General features: G+C 31.1%; 1 non-coding gene across 1 annotated transcript; it reads left to right on the forward strand.

Annotated features, from left to right (window-relative positions):
• Positions 1-1,081: 1,081 nt before the first annotated feature.
• Positions 1,082-1,188, forward strand: LOC139873829 (small nucleolar RNA R71). Its single transcript, XR_011767544.1, has one exon. It is a non-coding gene; the product is annotated as a small nucleolar RNA R71 (small nucleolar RNA).
• The last annotated feature ends 23,052 nt before the right edge of the window (positions 1,189-24,240 follow it).

Here is a 24,240-nt window from a genome sequence, read left to right on the forward strand (position 1 = left end):
TTTCTTCAAACGTTGCGGATATGGAATTGGAGGTTTGTATACCTTCAATGGTGGTTGATTTTGAGTCTTTGGTGCGTTTGTGGTTGGCATCATATTTTCTTCCACCATAGGTTCTTTGTATTTTGAAACAGGAATAGGAGCATGAGGGTTTGGAATATCGGGGTTAATGGTTAACCCACTTTTCGTAGTTATGGAATTAACTTGCGAAAAATTACTTGGATTTTGAGTTTCCTTACCCTTAGGGTTTGGTTGCGTGTTTGATGGTAAAGTTCCTGATTGCCTTTCAGCAAGCAATTGGGATATTCTTCTCATATCTCTTTCAAGGTTTTGAATTGACGCTTGATGATTCCTTTGCACTTGCTCGTTTCCTGTTTCGACTTGATGAAGTTGTCTCTTCACTTGCTCATTCGTTTCTGATTGACTTTTGACAAAATTCATCATAACTTCTTCAAAGTTAGATTTCTTCTCTACTGGTTGCGTGTTATGATTTTGTTGTTGATATGGTAATTGAGGTAACGGTTGTTGTTGGAAATTTTGTTGAGGTGGAAATGGAGGTTGGTTTCTATTGAAAAAGCCAGGTGGTCCATTTCTTTGAAAAGCAAAATTCTTCGGGTTTTGATATCCTGGGTTTGCAGGTTGATAATTAGAATTTCCTCCTTGAAAATTTCCTTGTCTTTGATTGGCCATAAAATTAACTTGTGCTACTGAGTTCATTGGCCGATCATTGATATCACAATCTTTTGTGAAATATGGTTGTCCACAGATTTCACATCCTACTTGTAATGCTAAAACTGTTGAATTTAGTTTCTCTATTTCTCTTCCAAACTTTTTAAATTGATTCGACAGTGAAGCTATGGTTGTGTTGTTTTCTTCATTTTCTTCAAGGCTTGCCACCGTCCTTCTAGGTTGTTGATCTCTAGACGGTGTCCATTCAAAATTATGAACTGACATGTCTTCTAACATATCATACGCTTGATTTGGTGATTTGTACATAAATACTCCTCCAGCGGAGGAATCTAATATACCACGAGTATGTTCATCAATACCACGATAAAAAGTTTGAACTATTTGCCCTTTTTGCAATCCGTGTTGCGGACAATTTCGTAACATTCTTTTTAATCTTTCCCATGCATCATAAAGAGTTTCATCCGCCTTTTGTTTAAAAGTGGTGATTTCAGTTCTAAGTCTTTCGGCTTTTGCCGGTGGAAAAAATCGGGTAATGAATTTATCTCTTAATTCGTTGAAAGTTGTAATAGAATCAGGTTTTGATGCTTTCAACCATGCTTTTGCGTCTCCGATTAACGAGTACGGAAAAGTTCTTAACTTAAATGCATTTGAAGAAACATCTTTATTTTTATACAGTTCACATAAATCTTCAAAAGCTTCTAAATGTTCTATCGGATTATTATTAAGTCTTCCGTCGAATTGGTTCTCACGAACCATGTGCATAAATTGCCCCTTGACTTCCCAGTTTTCAGCCTCAATTTCAGGTCTTCTTATAGGTGCAAGAGCGAGAGGGGGAGCAGTTTATCTGGTATTCCACATTGGTAGATCATTTGGATCAGGTATTACTTCAGCCATTTCTTCTTTAATGACGATGGTTTCAGGTTCAGTTTTGATTTCTGGTTGACCACTAATGTTTCCTACTTGTTTTTTGATATTTTTCGGTGTTTTCGGTTTACTAGTACTACCTAAATTTTTTTGTTTTTCCTGTTTTAATCTTTTGATCAAGCCTCTTTCAGGTTCTGGATTAAGTGCAACGAGTTTAGGAATTCCTGAACGGGTCATACAATTACTAAATTGTATGTAGTCTTGAAGGATTTATTCACTAAGTGTATGAACATTGAACTTTCTTGAAAATGAATTTTCACGAAAGGATCGAATAACATAAAAACAATGATAAAAACCTTTATACAAACAGATTTTTCTTCTGATTTTGCCCACGTTTCGAATAGCCAAAAGATGCAGCAGAGGGGCAGGATTCGTTTGGTATCAATATAATTGAGTACTGTTTGGCTCCAATAACCCAGTCCAAGTACAAATCCAACTATTGCTACGAATCGAAAAAATTATCTATTTATTTAACTGCCAACTTTTCCCCGGCAGCGGCGCCAAAAAGTTGATGTCGTGAAGATCGTGTCCTTTTATTTTGAATGGATTTAGATTGAATTTATTACACGAATTGGTTGTGATTATATGGCGTTTTTATGATTTCGGATTGATTTCACTCATATAGGCAACTTTGTCCTATCCGTATAGTAATAGTTTATTTGGTAAATCCGGTTCGTTCCACAGGGAGGTTGAGTTTTCAAGGTTTTAATCGCTAAAAGATAAACTAATTAAAAGGGGAATTTTGAATTAGGGTTTACTACTTAATTGAACGGAATTTAAATTTAACTAAAACTAAATAACTAAATTAACGACAATAAAAATACAATTTAAACTAATTTATCAAAATAGAAGAAATAAGGTTTTTCATGGAAATATAGCAAAATAGCAAAAAGTAATTAAAGTTTACGATATGGCAATAAGTGAAATTGAAGAGATTTAAAATAAGGTAAAGTAGTGGCTACTAAAATATGTCCCCTCTGGATTTATGGATTGTTTTTAAGTCCGATTATGATGTTTTAATATATATCCTTATATTTAATCTTCCGATTTATAAAGATTTAACTAACTAAAATTAAATCTAACTTTCGTTTCGATCTCGTTCTAGCGAATTAAATTATACCCCGACTATTCAAATTAAGATTTAATCCAGTTTTTACTTTCGTTAAAACCAAAATTATAACGGTCTTACCCTTTTTAGTTACCACTATGAGTATTTAGTTGGACATTATAAAGGTGTAAAAATATAAATTATATAAAATGGACATGGTAACAATAATAATAATAATAATAAACGATAACAATAATAAATAATAAATAACGATAATAACGACGATAATAATAAATATTACGATAACAATAATAAATAATAATAATAATAATAATGATAGTAATAACAACGATAATAATGATAATAGCGATACGCGAAAATAAAGTTGGGACGTGGAGACTTACAGCGAGTTGGAACGGTAAAAAGCGATATAATTAGCGTAGTGGTACCCGGACAGAACTTCGACTAAAAACCCGTAAATTAAACGTTACAATAACCTTATTATTAAAATAAACTTAAATTAAAATTATAATTAAAATTATATATATAAGTATTACAGAGGAAAAGAAAATATTGTCCATATAAAGCTCGAGCAAACTGGCTTTTTATAGATATTTGACCTGCTACAGTAACCCATGCGATCGCATGGGTTTTATGCCTATTTCCCATGCGATCGCATGACCGCCAGATCCAGCTCACAATTTTTTGGATTTTTACTTGTCGACATATTATAAAAATATATATAATATATAAATAATTTATATAATTATTTAAATATTATATTATATTCTTGTGCATAGTTGACTCATAATTTTGGCTCCGATGTCTCGTACATTTACGCCCGGTTTATGTCTCAGTCCCGGTTTCTCGAACGTCTTTTCGTACAATTTAATATCGTGTACTTTGCGTTCCGCGACTTGTACTTTTGTCAATTTTTAGCCGTTTTTCTTCGATAATTTAAACCACTTGGAGTGTAACTTGTACGTTTGAGCATTTTGGACGTTTTCTCCTTTTAAATCTTCGTTTTAATCTTTAAATCTTCGTTTTAATCTTTAAATCTTCAGTTTCGAGCGATTTGCGTCTTTCGTCTTCGCACTTATTTATTTAAACGATTACAACTAAAAATAAGGAAATTACAATTAAAAACATTACATATTGGAACGATATTGCGTCTAAATATATGTTCGTTTTAAGCAATATCAATGAGACACCACCAAACCATTTAATTTTAAACATTCATCAAAATCATATACAACTAGACCATTTTATGTGAAGTATTCATTGAACATCATCGCATGAGGAAAACAAAAGTGAACACGTCCATGGCACTTCATCATCATCATGATAAGTAGATACTAGAAGCAAGCAATCAACATTAAAGTAGAATATTTGATCTTTTTTCACTCGATGACCAACTCTTTTAATTGTTTTTTGAGCTTTATAACCTGCGCTTCCTGCAACAAGAACGAAAGAATTCAAAAACTTTTCAATCAATTGTCACTTCATACATACAAGACTCAAACGATGAAAATGTAAAATGTTGTAATAAACCTTATCATACCTCAAACTGTACTCGATTTGGTGGTCATCCACCAAGGACTGCCATTAAACAAAATCAAACCATCAGAGAAAACTAACATACTTCAAATTATTTTATGAATGAAATTCTTTATATAAACAAGTTATAAGTTATATATAGCTTTAAACTTTAAAGAATAAGCAGTCATATCCAACTTAATGCCCAACAAATCACGCAACACATCATGAGCCATGATCCTCGACATAGCTAATTTTGCATTCAGCGCGAATATCTAAAGGTACAAATCCATATAAGACATGAAGACTGAAACGCATAAAAACGGGAAACGATTAAAAATTATGCCTCTTTTTGCCGATTAGTCAAGCTCTTCTATTTTTTGTCTTGTGGCAGCCAGCTCCCTACGTCTTTCAAGTTTTACTTCTTCTTCTTTACACTCCTCGTCGAAGAAGCGTACATTCGGTAACTCCAACCGAAACTTACGTTTTTCTTCCTCGGTTGGTATACGATACTTTTGAATTATAAATGCAACATCACTACAATGAAATGGCCACGGTCATCAATAAACAAAAAAGTAAGTATGATGGGGAATATATAAGAAAAAGTAGAATTGGATAAAGATAAAAACTGATAGATAGAAAGAAAGAAAGAAAGAATACTCACGGTTGTCTTAAAAGGAAATGTGCTATTAACCAATGTCGTCTACAATATATTAAATTCAAAAGAATAACACAATTAGGCAGGCAGGGGTTTTATATTCATATGTAATATAAATATAAATATAAATAAATGTAATACAAATTTAAATAGCAACACTATACAGTAAAAAAGTACCAAAAGAGTAGAGCAATATTATACACTAGTTAATCACCTTTGTACATATGGTAGGGTTTTATACTGAGAGAAGGACACCTTTAATAACTCAGATCCCAATTAATGTTCTCTTTGGCTACAATCAATCAATCAATCAAGTTGTTATTGTTATTAATAAGAAAACATTTAACAATTGGGATTAATTTATTAATATTAACTGAAAGAGGGAGAAAAATAAGTATGCAAGTACGTACCTCTCAAGCCTGGTTTATGTGAATCAGCATTAAAAGCCCAGGTGTAAGACTGAAGTTTGTGTTTCATGAGTACAAATTTACCACGTGGATACTCATCTATCAAATTTACGAATAAGATTTTGTATGCCTCGTCATCACTAGTCATATTGGTAAACATGTCATCAATGTCTTCAATCATCAGGTCGAGTAGGAATTTTATCTCCAATTCGAGAGCAGCCTGAAATCAAAATAGAAAATTATAAAGCAAATTAGTTGAAAAATGATAAATGATCATGAATACAGTAGGGAATAAAACAAAGTGTGTGTTCAGGTATGAGATATATATGAAGCTGTAAATGATTCAACATACTGTGTTTTTTCTTTGGTAACAATATTAATTTTGGCAAAATCTAGTTTATATTCTTTAACGATTATAGTGTGTATATATATATATATATATATATATATATATATATATATATATATATATATATATATATATATATATTAGTTTGAAATTTTTAATGTTTGACATATATATAAAAAGTCAACGTTGGTCAACATCAGTCTCAACCGCATCTAGACCGTTTTTAGGTTTTTGACCTTTTTTTACCATTTGACCTTTTTTATCGTTATTGACCGTTTTTTAATCATTGACCATTGTTTTTTACACGTTTTTAGGGTTAAGGTTGTTAAGGCATATTGAATTCCAGGCAGGATTTAAAACTCATGGAAATTTGATTCTACCATTTTCATGGCGTCTCAATTTTATTTTACATTTTTTTTAAAAAAATTTCCTACTTATTGGCCATAGGTCCACTCGGAAGCAATCTCTTTATCCGTCGAATAGAGAGAGAGATGACTTTCTCTACTTTTGAGAGTGTTTCACTCTGAGTGGGAAATGACTTGTCTTTATTCTCGGATAGGAGAATGATTGTCTACATCTCACCTCCCCCATACACCACTCTTGTGGTATTGGATTTTGTTGTTGTTGTTGTTAAGGCATATGAGAAGAAGATGAAAAGAGGTACAAATTCGGAACAAGCTTCTTATTATAATGTGAGTATTTTTAATATAATGACTAATTTCAAACCTTATGGAGTAATAAATCAAACAACACAAATGCACGTATTACTAGAAAATGCACGTATTACTAGAAAAGAACGAAGAAAAAAGAGGCGTACAATTATAAGATCAAGAGCATAGATCCGATTTTCTTGGCGAAATTTGGAATTCAAATCATTCAACTTGAGTTGGAGAAGGTCATCATTATGATTATCATTATTGATATGATCATACTGGATCAACGCACGTTCAGCACATAACAATTCAACCTTCTTAATGATTTCGCTATTGCTTTTGACTTTTACGACGTCAGAGTTCCACTCGTAAGTAGATTGGACACGTCCAGACTCCCTCATAAAAGACTTGGCGTCAATGCATATCTTGTCCGAACAAACAATATTCATGATTTCGCATTCGTTTTCATCTTCAGCTTCTACAATCAACCAATCGATGAAATCAATCAGTCACGTTGTAATAATAATAGAAGAATAATAAACTCTTAAACCTCCTTCAATCAATTGAGATTAATTAATTAATTAAAGAACAAGAAGAGAATAATAATAATTTACTTATATTAACCTTATACACTAAAAATATGAGATTTCAATGTTTTATGTTCTAATGAGCTGGATATTATTTTTCATAATTATCATTATCAATATAATAAAAAGGAAAAAAGATTGTTACGCTGTCATTTCACACTTCTTGCCCATAAAAAATATGAAATTTATTATAAAGTTGCATTTGGCATGGATGGCAAGATTTTTTTTGCCTTAAAAGCATGGTCTCATGCTTTGCTAGCATCCACATGTTTCTCTATGTAGCCACATGCATGTTACATGTGTATGTCTATTGCAATTGCATCATTTTTATTTTTATTGTTTTCAAATTCAGAACTAATAACAAGAGGAGCAGTATGGACCGGGACGCATAAAAAATACAGGATACTACCATAATCATCATGTTCATGATCTACACCAGTTCAAATGCATGTTACATGTGTATGTCTATTGCATCATGTTCATGACTACACCAGTTCAAATGACTCGGAGAAATGATTTTCAACCTTTTATATATAGAGACAGGTTCAAGGTGAACCACGAGCGTCGATTTATTGGCGACTTGACATCGTTAACACTATTTATTGGCGACTTGATCCGGAACCACGAGCGTGATATATATATATATATATATATATATATATATATATATATATATATATATATATATATATATATATATATATATATATATATATATATATAGTGAAAGGATCCCTAGAGAACTAGAGTATGTAGAGAACTCATAGAACTCATAGATTGAACTTCAATCTATGTGGAGATTGAGCTTCAATCTTGAAAAAAAAAAATACAATCTGGAAAAAAAAAAACTGCAAAAAAAAAATAGCGAATCTGCACAGAAAAAAAAAGTGAATCTGCAAAAAAAAAAAAAACTGCAAAAAACGTCAATCTGCACAAAAAAAGTCAAATCTGCACAGAAAAAAGTCGATCTGCAAAAAAAAAAAAAAAACTGCAAAAAAAAAACGCAGATTGACTCAATCTGCATAAAAAAAACTGAAAAAAAGTCGATCTGTAAAAAATAAAAAAAAAACTGAAAAAAATCGTCAATCTGCACGTAGATTGACTGAATCTGCAAAAAAAAAAAAAAAAATATGTGAATCTGCACGCAGATTTAGTGAATCTGCACGAGTTCCATGAGTTCTCTACTACCATGAGTTCTCCATGGATCCTCACCCTATATATATATATATATATATATATATATATATATATATATATATATATATATATATATATATATATATATATACGGAATACTTCTTTTTTTACAACTTTTCAACATTTTTTTACATCTTTTTTTTCTTTAACCACATTAATCTTACAAATAAAAAGTTAGTATATAATCGAAAGAAAAAACGTTTGTTTATCATTAAGCTTATTAGTTATCACAAATGGTTTGCACATAAATTTCAATTACTACAAACAAATAGTGTTAACGATATGACCCACGATTCAAACATGTAATTAAACTGATTAGTGCCAAAAGAAAATCGAAGAACCTGTTTCTGAGTCTGAGTTTGAAGACCATATCTCGATGATGGTTCGGCTACAATTAAAATGTCGCCGTCGTTGATAAAGAAAAAAGTAAGTAATGTAATATATAAGAAAAAGCGGAATCAGATAATGAAAAAAGGAAACAAGATAAAGCTGGAAAGAAAAAGAATACTCACCGTTTTCTTAGGATAAAATGTGCTGCTAGCCATAGATGTCTGCAATATTTTTTTATTCAAAAGGATAACAAAATTAAGCACGCAGGAGGCAAGCAAGGTTTTAATGTACATATGTATGTATTGTAATTAAAATAGTAACCATAACAAAGTACCAAAAAAGTACATTAATTTAATATTTAATAATTAAATAATAATAAAATAGTAAACTCACTTTTTGCCATGGGATGGAGTTTTAAACTGAGAGAATGCTGATTTTAATAAATCGGGATCCCAATTATTGTCTACAATTAATCAATCAAGTTGTTATGAACCGGAAAAAAAATCAAGAACTGAAGTTAATTTTATTGATTATTGGAGGAGAGAGAAAAATAAGTATATGCCATTACGTACCTCTCAAGACTGGTTTAACTGAATCATCATTAGGGTGGAAAACAACCATGGAGTAATCCCGCTGAGCTGTGAGAGTATAAGTTTGGATTAATCGCCCTCTCAGGTAACCCGAAGAGAGAAAAACCTTACAACTTTTTAGCATCATGAAGTTTTCTATTACCATGAATCAAGTGTTAATAATACAAAAGTAATGAATTCTTAAACCTCCTTCAATCAATTGAGATTGATCAAATGAATACCAAAATAAGAAAATAATAATAATTTATAGTTAATAATGCATAATAATAAATTTTAACTTATTAATTATTGAAAAATTACTTAGATGGTCCAGTGTTTTACACTAAATTTCACATGGAGTCCTTGTGTTTCTATTTTGACTTAGATGGTCCCTGTGATTTACAAATCTTACGTAGGTGGTCCCTACCTCCAACAGCTGTTAAAAAGTCTGTTAACTTAGGGGTATTTTCGTCCTTTCAGATATTTCTCACCCATTTCTATCTACAAATGTTATGAGGGGATTGACTGCAACACCCACTGTTTCGCTACATGTCGTGCCATATTGCATATATTGTGTGTATGAGGGTATTGACTGCAACACCCACTGTTCGGTTTGTTCAGTTTGTTGAGCATGACAAAAGCTATGGATCATTATTGTACATGTAACGTTGTGGTTATATGAAGAAAATTTATCTTGTTTTTCAAAATAAAGAAAGAAACAAGATAAAAGGAAAAAAGCTAGAGAATGTAAATATTCGGTACGGTACATTTCTACTTTTTCCGAGTTTGGTCCATCCCATACCGAAGACCGAAAAATATGAAGATTAAGGACCACGGACCGTACCACAACGTAATATTCGGTACGGTACACAATTTCCTATGCATTTCAAGAATCATTACTATGAATCAATCTTCTATCATCCTTAACTACTTTTCATCTTCAATTTCATCTTCTTCTTAGATTATCTTCTTCTTAGATTGAAAGATGTGGTTCTGTATAAACCCTAGAACTTGAGGTATGTGAGATATGTGTTGATTGTTAGATTCATATGTTGATTTTTTAGATTTTATGTGTTATGGGTGGTGGGTTAGTGGTAAAAATGAACTTGTTAACTTCATTCGAGCCCTAATTCGTGTTTTTGGTACCAAGCATTCTCGAAGATTTAATAAGGTCTGAACCGAAGCCTAGCACATTCCCGAAGATTTTTGGTACGGTCCATGGTCCATACTTTAACAAATTTTCGGGATTCGGTAATGATATTTTATAAAGTTGGGAATAAATAGACAGCTGGCCAATAAGGGTGTGCATGGTACAAGAAAAACGAAGAAAACCCGAAGATCATACGGGCCGAACCGAAACAGAGTGGTATGGTCCATGGTCCATACTTCAGCAAAATTTACGGAATCGGTACGGGACAGAAGCGAACACCAAGAAAGATCGAAATATATATTGGATACAAGAAGAAAAAAGAAAAAGGAGCTACTGTCTGTTCATATTCAATATTTGTTTCACGTTTGTTGAAGTTCAAAATTTGTTGTTGGAAAGATGTTGATTTTTACTTTAGGAAATAACAGACTACATTTATTTATTTTATTGCAATTGCAATGGATTAAGAAATAACAAATTACATCTATTTATTTATTTATTGAAATCGGCTGACTGAGAAGTAAGTTTGTGCGTGAGACCAATTAAAGTGGGTGAAAGGGGTGCCTGCCGTAGAACTGAGAAAGAGTTTAATTAAAACTGAAATTGAAAAGAAATCAAACCTTGAAAAGAAGCTTTGCTTGATTGCTTGATTGCTTGAGATGATAAGTTGATGGCGTGATTATTACTGTGATCATAGATCTAAGAAACCGCGGCTGTATATGAAATAAAAAGGAAACCCTTAAGCTACTCCCATTGGTTGTGTCTCGCTCTCCGTCGACACCAATGGTAGCGGCTAGTACTCGTGTTAATTCTTATGTTAGTTCTCCTGTTAGTCCTTGTGTTAGCCCTTTTGTGAAATTTTAGAGTACGAAGCATATGCATTTATTTATTGTAATAATAGTATTAAAACTTGTACATTCTTTAATTAAATAATATAAGTGGGTCCAATTTATTAAAACTTGTACATTCTTTAATTAAATAATATAAGTGAGTCCCAATTTATTTGACGGAGTATGTTATGGTTGGTAGCAAGGTTGCAAAAATCGCTATTCGGGGATTAATCGGTCGGGACTTTAGAAGGATTAATCGGTAATTCGGGGATTAAACGGGGATTAATCGGATTGTACTGTATACATTTATATATTAAATTTTAAAAATTATGTGTAAATATAGAAAAAAAACAATAAATATAAAAATAAACTTTAACATAATTGTCTAAAATTATTCATTTTGCTCAAAAACTATAAAGTTATAGTTTAAATTCATGTTAAAATGTTACCTATTTTTTACTTTGACCGACTTTGATTACCAAATTCGATTTTGACCCATCAATTGACGTTGACCATTAATTAAACGGATTTTCAGAATTCGGAACGGATTGCTCTTAAAAATGAATAATCGGGGATTAATCGGCGAGTAATTGGGTTTTTTACAACACTGGTTGGTAGTGTTTAGTTCTCGGATTAGTCCTAGCGAGAAAGTGCTGATGTGACGACTAGTACTTGGAAGGAATCATGTCTTAGCTGGGAACACTCTTAGTATTACCGTCCAACACCAATAAAAGAGTTTTGGGACGTTATTATCCTTTTATATTATGGATATTAATTAAATTAATCTATCTATCTATAACATTCTATAAATCATGAACTTAAATCCAATGTGTCTCTCCTCTAATGACTCCTTAATTGTGATTAGTGACATGGCAACCCCTAATGACAATTCTAATCACCCACTAATCCACGCTGGCATCTAAACCCAAGAATAAATTCACGTAAAAAAAACCCCCAAAAAATCATAGCATACGCCTCATCTTCAAACTCTAATTCATCAAACCGCCATTACAATCACAAAATATCCTCTCAAAATCGCTACCAGAAGATTTGTTTGATCGTTCAAATCTCTGGAAAAATGATCTAAGGTTATTTATGATGGAATCGCTATATATTCGGATATCGACGTGTTTAAATGTTGGTAATAGGCATCGATTGCCTCTTCAATTCTTAGGGTTAGCATACGGAATAAAATTTGGGTAGGGTTTTAATTGATTGATTCTATCAACCCATCATCAAATGGGATTCTTCGAAACTCTTCAATAAGTGAGTTATTTTTGTGCTATATTATTCGTCTATACAATTACCCTTTTCCATTTAGTGTATTTGCTTAATTATCCTTATCAAGAAGTCGTATGCAATCTTTTGCAATTAGTCATCCGTAAGAGTGTCACTAATTTCAGGTGTTGTTGATGGTATTAGACAAACCATACACCACTACCCTCTTGATTTAGTTGAAACCTTACTCATAGTTCAGGTAATATATCTAATCTTTTTACGTACACATTAAAAATTATCTATTTTATGAATGGGCAGATGTGTTGCATAATATCTTATCAGTTCATATGGGTATAACTAAAATTAACTAAAAGTGAAATTTATATTGCTTTATTAGTGTAAGATATTTATATTATTGCCGTAGTAATGTTCTGATGCAATATTCATTCACAAAGAGGTGTTTGATTTTTCAATCAAGGTAGCCGAAGTTACTTCTTCTGAAGGGGTATTCTTTTGCCATTTGTAAAGCAGTTGTGAAAGTCTTGGAATATAAGTTTGGTAACTGAGACGACCCGTCCTAATTCACCTGGACGAAGTCTTCAACAGATGATCCCATTGCGAGGTTCCGACCTCTATATGCCATGAACGACTCCATGTAATATCTTTAAAATGAGCAAATGCACAGCGGAAGATTTCTTTTATGACGACCCTCATTTTTCCATTTCTGTTTATACTATTTTACCGTTAAGACTTTGTGTGCTCGTAAACTTTATTTGATCAAACGTTGACTAAATAGTAAACTTTTAGTCGACACTCTCTGATAATTTAAAGTTTATGTTTTTCCGTAATATTATTAATATATAGTCTAGGTAATAAATAAAAAATGTGACAATTATGTAAATAACAATCGGGAACTAAAGAAAATGAATGTAGCCTTGGACAAAAATTAAGAAGACTAAATAATATTGGTTTAAAATATATATATATATATATATATATATATATATATATATATATATATATATATATATATATATATATATATATATATATATATATATATATATATATATAATCGGCCAAAGTTTTAATAAAAAAAAGAAAAGAAATTTAATTAAACTTAATTACTTGGTCCCTAAGCATTCTAGATCATTCCTAATTACTTGGTTCCTACTCTAAGTAATCCTAATCTAACCCTAATTACTCCCCTATAAATACCCCTAACTCTAACCCATTCATCTCATTCAACTCCCTACTCTTGTTTTCATCGAATCCCAAACCCACAAAAAAAAAAAAAAATAACCCATCGACTAAGCTGCTATTGTTGCTTCATTGGTTTCGTCAAAAAGGTATGAACAAAACTTCTAACTTTTACGTTTAATATTGTTAAGATTCTTAAATAATCAGTTTATAATTTTTAGAATTTAACCATGTAACACTCACGTATTAATTAAATTAATACGATGTAATAATATGGATGCATCACATGTTTGGATATAATGCATCGTACCACAAATATTAATACGCCGTAATAAGATATAATGCATCGCATGTTGGATTTATAATACCTGCATGATGCGGCGCATCATGATTTAGATGTTGCGCATCATATATTTTTTTTATGGTGTGTCGTATCGAATTCGTGTTGCGTCGTATCATTTTATGTTTCGGTATAATTATTAAACTGTATTTTATTCGAATGAGTATAGTAATATTATTTATTTTAAACTAATGTAATTATACTAGAAAAAAATATGGTTTTCATAACTAATTGGAGTATACACTTTTAATGGAGTGGGACTAAAGTATATGTTTAAGATAATGAATTGATTATGATCATTAATATTATGAATACTTGAAGATGTTAATAAAAATAAAAGGTTATGAATATGGTTTGAAAAGTTAAAGATGATTTAAAAAGATTTAGAATTATTTACTATGATAAAGGTTATGAGATAAACTAGATGATAATAGTTATGAAATGACCCGTCCTAATCCATCTGGACGAAGTCTTCAACAGCTGATTCCATTGCGATGATCGACTCCAAATAATATCTTTAAAATGAGCAAATGCACAGAGAAAGGTTTCTTTCATACCTGAGAAAAAACATGCTTTCAAGTGTCAACCAAAAGGTTGGTGAGTTCATTAGTTTAACATAAATAATCATTTCATAATTTTAATAGACCACAAGATTTCATATTTCCATTTCTCATAAACATACGTCCCATACATAGAGACAAAAATATCATTCATATGGATTGAACACCTGGTAACCGACATTCACAATATACATATAAGAATATCCCCATCATTCCGGGATCCTCCTTCGGACATGATATAAATTTCGAAGTACTAAAGCATCCGGTACTTTGGATGGGGCTTGTTAGGCCCGATAGATCTATCTTTAGGATTCGCGTCAATTAGGGTGTCTGTTCCCTAATTCTTAGATTACCAGACTTAATAAAAAGGGGCATATTCGATTTCGATAATTCAACCATATAATGTAGTTTCGATTACTTGTGTCTATTTCGTAAAACATTTATAAAAGTTGCGCATGTATTCTCAGCCCAAAAATATAAAGGGTAAAAAGGCAAATGAAACTCACACATATAAATATTGTAAAATAGTTAATAAAGCATTTGCATGTATTCTCAGCCCAAAAATGTATATAAAAAGGGAATAATGAAACTCACCTAATGTATTTTGAAGTAAAAATACATATGACGACATTAAACAACTGAACAATGCAGGGTTGGCCTCGGATTCACGAACCTATATTGTTCATATATATATTAGAACACATACACGTAGTCGAACAATTTCATATATTATAACTTTATATATTATATATTTGATTTTCATATATATATATATATATATTTGAAAATGATTATTATTTGTATAGTTTTATATCTTTATATTTTTAAAATACCTAATTGATTATATATATATATATATATATATATATATATATATATATATATATATATATATATATATATATATATATATATATATGAATATTTATTTAAAGATTGCTAATATAATTAATTCATATGTAATATTACTTATAAATATATTTTTACATCAGTAGTAATAAGTTTTGTTTGATTATAATAATAATATCAATAATAATAATACTGATGATAATAATAATTATAATGGTAATAATAATAGTGATAAAAATAGCAGTAATGTCTCTAAAAATAATACTAATAATAATAATAATCCTAATATTAATTTAAATGATAATTTTTATAAAAATGTTATTTGTAATAATAATATTAATATTAATGATCTTAATAAATATAATACTTTTACTTAAAATGATACTTTTAGTAAATATGATAATTTTACTAATAATGATATTTTTAACAATAAGGATACTTCTAATAATAATAATAATAATAATAATAATAATAATAATAATAATAATAATAATAATAATAATAATAATAATAATAATAATAATAATAATGTGTATACCTAACATAAGTCCATTAAGATAATAGTCCAAGTATACTTGAAAGGAGCCCAAGTTAATGGGCCATATGGATGTTTAATTGGATCCACAAGGCAGCCTACCAGACTCAAGCTTCACACTAGTCAAGCCAGCAAAAAAAAAAATAAAAAAATAAATATGTAGTTACCCAGTTTCGAACCCGCAACCTCCTGCTTCCACGACCACACCTCTTAACCATTCAAGCTGTCTCGTTTTTCTGTTTTAACTATTAAGCAAAATTTATTTACCCCGTAACAGTCTGCTTCTAATTCCTTCTTCTAAAAATTTAATAACCTGAGTAATAACATTTATAACCTAGTACATCATCATCATCACGATGATCATCATCATCATCAAATTAACTAACATCATGATCAATATCATCTTCATACCATCATTATAACTTTATCATCATCATCATCATTATTACATAATATGATCATCATCATCATCGTGGCATAGTCATCCAACTTCATTCCACCATCACCACTTGATCCTTCATCATAGTCAGATTCATTATCATATTATATATCGACTTCTAACAACAAAAGCACCGAAGTAAAAAAAAAACACGCGTGTGGATTTGTTCAGAGTAGAAATCAGAAGGATCATCCTAGCAGGCTGGATTAAACGATAACACCTTTTAATACATGTTGGATCTCGATTACCCAAGGAAGCCGTAACCCACCTCAACAGCCCACCAACTGTTACAGCCCAATTGCTATTCCATGTAAATTTAAAAAAAAAAAACACTGATGATGCCGGCCCAATAGAAGAAGTAGGACACGGCCTATGCTATTAATTTGTTAGGTTTTGCAGTTTAAATCGAATGTAAATATCCCTGTGAATATATTACTCGTATAATTACAAGAACAACTCATCTTTTGTCTGCCACTTCTCTAATTGATTTCCAACATGGGTCCTATCTAATACCTAAAGCAATTATTATAATACATGTTGTTATTATTATAACACAGTACCTTTCTCCGAAGCTTTTCATAACAACATCATCGTTATCATCTTCATTCGTCAACATCATCACGGTAAAGTAATATGTATATATTATAGCGGGAATTACAGAAAAAGTTTCGATGGTTTTTGAGTTGAAATTCGTTTGGGACAGAAAGAGAACCCGATGTAGTTTGGATGTGATCAATGGTAATAATAGGAGGGTTTTGGGTGGTGATGAAGTGGGTTATCGTTGGTGGTGATGAACCGGTGGTGTGGTTGTTGATGATGGTTCCCGAAAAGAATAATAAAATGGAGAAGAGTGAGAGATAGTGAGAGGGATGAAGGTGGGTTTGTTGTGATTGTATGTGCGAATAGAGATAGAAGAAAGAAACCGTGCAGGTGGTTTCACGATGGTTTAACATCGAGAAAAAATAAATATATATACAGTAGCTTGTAGCTAAACATGTGTGGGTTCAATATAATTAGAAAAACAGAATTTGTTATAGAAAAAGGGAACTGCAATTGTTGACTGTATGATCGAGTAATCAGGTGGTTGTTTGGGTTTTGTTGCGACATAATGATAACAGAATATAGTTTAACAGCATAAGGTGGTTGTTTGGTCTCATGGTGCTCGTATGGTGAAAGGTTGATGACAAAAGGTGGCCGGGTTGTGGGTGTTGGAGTCCATCGATGGTGATGTGGTAATGGTTAAAGAGGAGTAATATGGTGATATGGGTGATCATTATAATACCATGATGTTTGTTAAATGAAAACATAAGAAACGAGATTTGTATATGGTTGGTTAGAAATGGATATAGTAAGCATATACAAATGGAAGTAAAAAGGATAGAATGGTGATGGCAAAAAGAAGGACATGGTGGAAGGTGTTAGATGTTGATGATACAAAGTGTGGTTTTTGTGATATCATTCTTTAGATGCTCTTGAACATATATAGATATATAGATATGTAGTAACAAAGATATAATAACACTGATGGAAATGATAACAATCAGTGATATAGATTTCCTTTTTACACAGTACACTCCAATCAGGCACAGTTTATTCTCCAATCAGGCACAGTTTATGTATATATATATATATCCAAAGTGGTGAGATTGAAATCGTTAATAGAAATCGAGGATATAATATAATATTAATTATAATTATAATATAATTAAAATATAGAACGTGTGATAAGGAAATTTAACTCTGCCGACAGTTTGTTCGGACTGCTTATATCGTACCCCGTGGATAATAAGTGGCGGATAAAAAATATTTGGAAAAATTCCATACTTTTATAATAATTATCTTTATTTATTTCAGTCATTATGGTATAAAATTTGATCATTAATTATTAAATAAAAATTACATCAACTGTCCCTCTCAATTTTGGGTAAAATATAAAAAGTGCTAAAATTTAATAACTAGATCCTAAATACATTTTTAGTAAGTCTAAAATTTATAGAACTTATTTTCGTATCATCATTTATTTTAAAATTACATAAGTTTGAATTTTACTTGTTTAATATCAATCGAAACATCAAATGAGTATTACAATAATTTAATATTTATTTTTAATATACTTTATATATGTAGAGATATATTTTAAATAATAATTATTATGATATCCTATATTTATTTTATTAAATTTTAATAACAACAACATATAATACATCAAATTATATTTCAAATTATTATTTATATATACATACACACATATCTATTTACAATTAATTGTTCGTGAATCGTCGGGAATGGTCGAAGGTCAATTGAACATATACAACAGTTCAAAAATTTTGAAATTCAATTTAATAGACTTTGCTTATCATGTCGAAATCATATAAAGATTAAGTTTAAATTTAGTCGTAAATTTCCGGGTCATCACAGTACCTACCCGTTAAAGAAATTTCATCCCGAAATTTGAGTGAGGTGGTCATGGCTAACAATAAAAATGTTTTCATGACCAATATGAGTTGATAATTAGAGGTTTATCATCATTGAATAATAATGATAAAATAATTCGATTATTCTAAGAATACGAATGAAGCTATCACAAAAGATTGAGATAGAGATTTAACTCTTGATGTAGTCAGGGTTGAATTTAGAAAATAAGGTGCGTCTTAATCCTTTGACGTAGAGGGTTGAATTCCGAAATTTAAGGAATTTAAAGAAAATCTTCGAAATCTAAAAGATTTGATTCTTCGGCGAATTAAGATCTCTATAATTAAATACGGTGATCTGCCTCGATTACTCTGTCTGGTATTTCCACTATAAATTCTACTTTTTCCGTTTCATTAGTTTTCACCATTCCTATACCTTCTTTCTTAGTTCTTATATCCAAAAGATTATAATGCTTAATCCGGTTCTAATTCTTGTTCTTATTTTGACTATTGCAACAATCATTCTCCTTTTTCAACTTTCACCGGAGGAATCTGTTTTCTTTTACTTCGCCCTTGGGGTCATAGTGTTTTTAATTCTCCCGTCTTTATGTTGCGATAAACATTAACATACACGGTTTGTAATTTATGTGTTGTTATCGGGATTTATATTCTCTCTTATATTTCGAAGTCCCTTCTTCTATTTTCTATAATCATTGTCATCCACAGTTAATGCTCTCTCTTATTTACTGCGATTTATACCCCCTTTCTATTTCGGAGCTCCATGCTTTTGTTTTCTTTTCGCAAGTAATTGTCCAGAATTCGTAAGTACGGAGTTTTGAATGACCTTAATGTTCTAACCAAGAAAGAACGTAATCGTACGATTTGATTTGTCAAATTATTTGAATCACTGAGAATAGAACTATCAAGAATATACTTTCTTGATATGTTCAGAAGTTAAGCAGAATGAGAGAGTTATGTAACATGGCACATGATGACGTTATAATCTGTGAATCATCATGTTCCATTTAAAAACTCAGCATGACTTACTGTAATATAATCACGTTGATCAAGTGTCATTATATTATACTAACTCATGCATCAGTTTCCAACATTACTTCAATAACATTTATATTTTAAGCTCAAAAGTTTACAGAATATAGAAACTAACAGTTTCTATATGATGTAACACTGATAGCACGATGAAAAATTAATGATTTCAGATAAGAATAGTTATGAAAATATCTTCAGAAATATAGAGGATATTTATAATGAAAGATACAATGATATCTTGGAATTTCTAATATCGAAGGATGATGAAGAAAATTTGTCCGCAAGAGTTTGGAGTCAGAAGCAAGGTATTCGCTAAAGATTTATCAGAAACAGAATCATCAGGATTCTTAATGTACAAGTTTAGTCCTTGTGATTTGTTTAGAGTCTCCTTCATAGTTAGCTCAATCTGTTTTCCAGTTCCAACTTTTCTGAGCTTTTCCAACATACTATTCTTTATCAACAACTTCCGATGATTAAGGTCGTTTACGGTTGTCTACGGTTTCTGCTGCTTCATTCAGCTTTTTCAACATTCAGAGTATTGATTTGTAGACTGAGTGCTTTTCAGAATTTCAGATGAAAGATCATAATTTTAAGAGATGAATGTTATACATATAACTGTTGATGTAGATATGCTGTGAGTTTTCAAAGTACTGATTGCTGATTCCCGGTAATTGGTATGTCAGTTCTCTTTACAAGATGCGGATGAGTACATGATGAGACTTCAATAGATAAATATAGTGATTTGTCGGAGAGATTTAAACCAAGGAGCAACGAGGTTGCTGGTACGTCTGCTGGTAATATGATGGAATATAAAAGGTTTCCCAGTAACAATAAAAGAGTACGCATATATATCAAGGTTATAATAAGGTTGTTTCGAACGAAAAGTCGAAGTTGACTTGTTGGAGCTGTGACAAAGTTGGCTAATTTGAAAAGAGATTTGAAAAGTTATTTTCGGTAATAATAACGTTAGAGGAATTAGCACAGTTGCGTGTTAAACGTTTACTCAGTTTCCGAGAGTTTTCAGGTGCATAACTATATGCATCAGTCTTTCCTTCCCGTAGATGAAGTGCGGTTGGTTTATCCTCTCGATTGAGGTGTTTTCGAGAATCATGAATGGTTTGAAGGCAGATTATAATCGTCAAGATACAAATGAAGTTTAAGATGAAATCAAGTGGCAAACTTGAAGAATTGTTTAGTTTCATATGTTATAATTAATATTTTAATTCATTTTAATTGTCCAATGTCGGCAGTCCACAGTTGACAGTCTAATATTTCATATATAGCTTAATATATAATATTCGAATTAATTAATACGTATCGTGACCCGTGTACATGTCTCAGACTCGATCACAACTCAAAGTATATATATTATTATAGAATCAACCTCAACCCTGTATAGAGAACTCGATCATTACTGCATATAGAGTGTCTATGGTGATTCCAAATAATATATATAGATGCGTCGATATGATATGTCAAAACCTTGTATACGTGTCCCGATATTTAAAGTGCGTAAAATAAATAACAGGAATTAAATAACGATAAATAAAGTGCGTAAAGTAAATAACAGAAATTAGATGACAATAAATAAAATTGCGAGAATGTAAATTGCGATAATTAAATTGCGATAAATAAAATGCGATAAATAGAATGTAATCAGTTAGCTAGGAACAGTTAGCTGGAACAGTTAGCGTGGTTTCTTAACAGAATTTCATATTGTTAATTAGTCTGTTTCTAATCAATTTTTATTGTGTCCATTATTTCTTCATTATGCCACTTGTTGGATTCTGATAAATCAAAATCCAAATATGAAATTGGATGAATATGGTTATTCTGTGGTGAACGGATTTGTATATCAGTGGATGTAAATAGGATAGTAAACGACTGTTGAATCAGCTTCGAATAATGTACATTGTAACTTATTAATGTGAAATCTGAATATTCTTCGGGTATTACCTACCCGTTAAAATATTTTCACAATTAACACTTTGTACGAAAGAATTTTTAATTACAATCTTTATGAAAACATATATACATATATATTTTCTTCAGATGTAATCATGGATTCATTGAGTTAATATGATATTAAACTCATTTGGTTTACCGTTAGAACTAGAATATATAATCTCTAAAACATTAGAGATTTCATAATCGCCATGTCGAACGAAGATAAATGAGGTAGAACGATACGTAGAACGAAGATCATACTCAAAGTACATATGATGATATTGAAGCATGGATTGTTGATGGTACTGGTGCTGTTATTGATTGTACTGTTGGTGCCGGTGATGTTGCTGAAGCTGGTACATTTTGCACCATATTCTCCGAATTGATTATTCGAGCGCGAAGTTCGTTGACTTATTACTCCAGGATGATTGTCGGTCAGAACGAGCGGATGAATAAGATTCAGAATTGTAGATAGAATATGATCTTGTCGAGTTACCCTGAAAATGGGACTGAAAATGGTGTCTCAAACAGGTTCGCCGGTAAACGCTTCAGGTTCATTGTCAAGAGGTGAATTCAGTTGGTGGAAGGGATTGCCTTCTGCGTGTTTCCATTAATTAAGTCAACTACGAACCCATCAGATGAATTGATAATGGTTGATTGGTTGATTCATGCCGATGACGCTATTTTTGGAGCTTAAGTGAACATCTATGTCGGAATAGCTGTCGGAATAACTATCGGAATAGCTATCGGAATCTGAGGGACTCGAACTGGTAGCAGGATTCACCTCGTGCGATCAGATGAAGGATTTTCGATAAGAAATAGATTATAGGATGTAGATTAGTACCCTGCAATACATAATTTACATATGCATATATAATACTAAAATCCCATAAGTTACGGAGGAATCTACGGAAGTTGTCAGGCAAAGTTACAGTAACAGATATGCTAAGATATGAAGTAGTAGATACGCTAAGATATGAATTTTGTCTATACACTATTCATGCAGTCAATGCAGTAAAACGTGTCTAGACTAAGAATGATAAGTAAGTGATTCTCTAAGAATGATAAGCAGGTAATTTTTGACACAAAATGATAAGCAAAACTTTTGATATGCAGACAAGGTCGAAGTCCAGACTCAATAATGCATCCTAACGACTTATCAGTTAGACACACTAATGCAGACATGGTTCGCTAAGACCACCGCTCTGATACCAACTGAAATGACCCGTCCTAATCCATCTGGACGAAGTCTTCAACAGCTGATTCCATTGCGATGATCGACTCCAAATAATATCTTTAAAATGAGCAAATGCACAGCGGAAGGTTTCTTTCATACCTGAGAAAAAACATGCTTTCAAGTGTCAACCAAAAGGTTGGTGAGTTCATTAGTTTAACATAAATAATCATTTCATAATTTTAATAGACCACAAGATTTCATATTTCCATTTCTCATAAACATACGTCCCATACATAGAGACAAAAATATCATTCATATGGATTGAACACCTGGTAACCGACATTCACAATATGCATATAAGAATATCCCCATCATTCCGGGATCCTCCTTCGGACATGATATAAATTTCGAAGTACTAAAGCATCCGTGTGATGACCCGAAAATTTCTGACCAAATTTAAACTTAATCTTTGTATGATTAATATTTTCGACACGATAAGCAAAGTCTGTAAAACTGAATCTCAAAATTTTTGAACTACTTTTATATATTTAAATACCCTTCGGTTATTTTCGACGATTCGCGAACAATTATATGTAAATAGATACATATATACTATAACTTGAAAAGGTAACAATGTATTAATTATTTGATACCGTACATTAAACTTATTGGTTTAAATATCTATTTGAATATATATATGATAAGTTGAAATATTTATTATTAAAATTTATTTATAAATAACTTCCAATGTGTATTTAAAAACTGATTTATGTATATTAAAAAGATATATACATATATATAATTTCAAGTTATTTAGTAAACGACAGTAACATTTTCAAATTGCTACATTACCCAAAATGCTACAGTGCTTTCGAAAATTACTATTTGCTACAGTGAAATTGACTTTGCTACAGTGAATTGCTACAGTAAAAATTAACTTTGCTACAGTAACTTGCTACAGTGGTATAGTTTATGGATGATTTAAGACTATATTTTGACAAAGGTACGATTCACGAAACGTAAAGTACAAGTTTTCTCAGTATACGATAGGACGTTCGAAAAATCGAAACCGGGACATAAGTCGAGTGACGACGTACGACTTATCGGAACAAAAATTACAAGTCAACTATGCACGTGAATATAATATATTATATATATAATTAATATAAATTATATATAATATATATTATTTTTAAAATATGTCGACAAGCTTGATGACAAACAATATGTGAGCTGGAAGGGGAGGTCATGCGATCGCATGGCCACAGGCCTTCAAACCCATGCGATTGCATGGCAGTGTTTGTCAGGCCACATCTATAAATTCCAGTATTTTCGCTCGATTAAAATCACACACATACACAAATATATATACTCCGTAATATTATTTATTATTATTATTATTATTATTATTATTATTATTATTATTATTATTATTAATAAGATTATTATTAATAAGATTATTTTTTTATTATTAGTGTTATTATTTTTGCGATACAAAAATAATAATGTACATAAAATATTACGACGGAGTGCTGTCCAAGTAATTTTCAAAACGAGTTTCCGAGCGAGCTAGAGTTAAGGAAAATATGGGT

This window comes from Rutidosis leptorrhynchoides, chromosome 10 (assembly GCF_046630445.1).
Source record: "Rutidosis leptorrhynchoides isolate AG116_Rl617_1_P2 chromosome 10, CSIRO_AGI_Rlap_v1, whole genome shotgun sequence".
Lineage (NCBI taxonomy): Eukaryota > Viridiplantae > Streptophyta > Magnoliopsida > Asterales > Asteraceae > Rutidosis > Rutidosis leptorrhynchoides.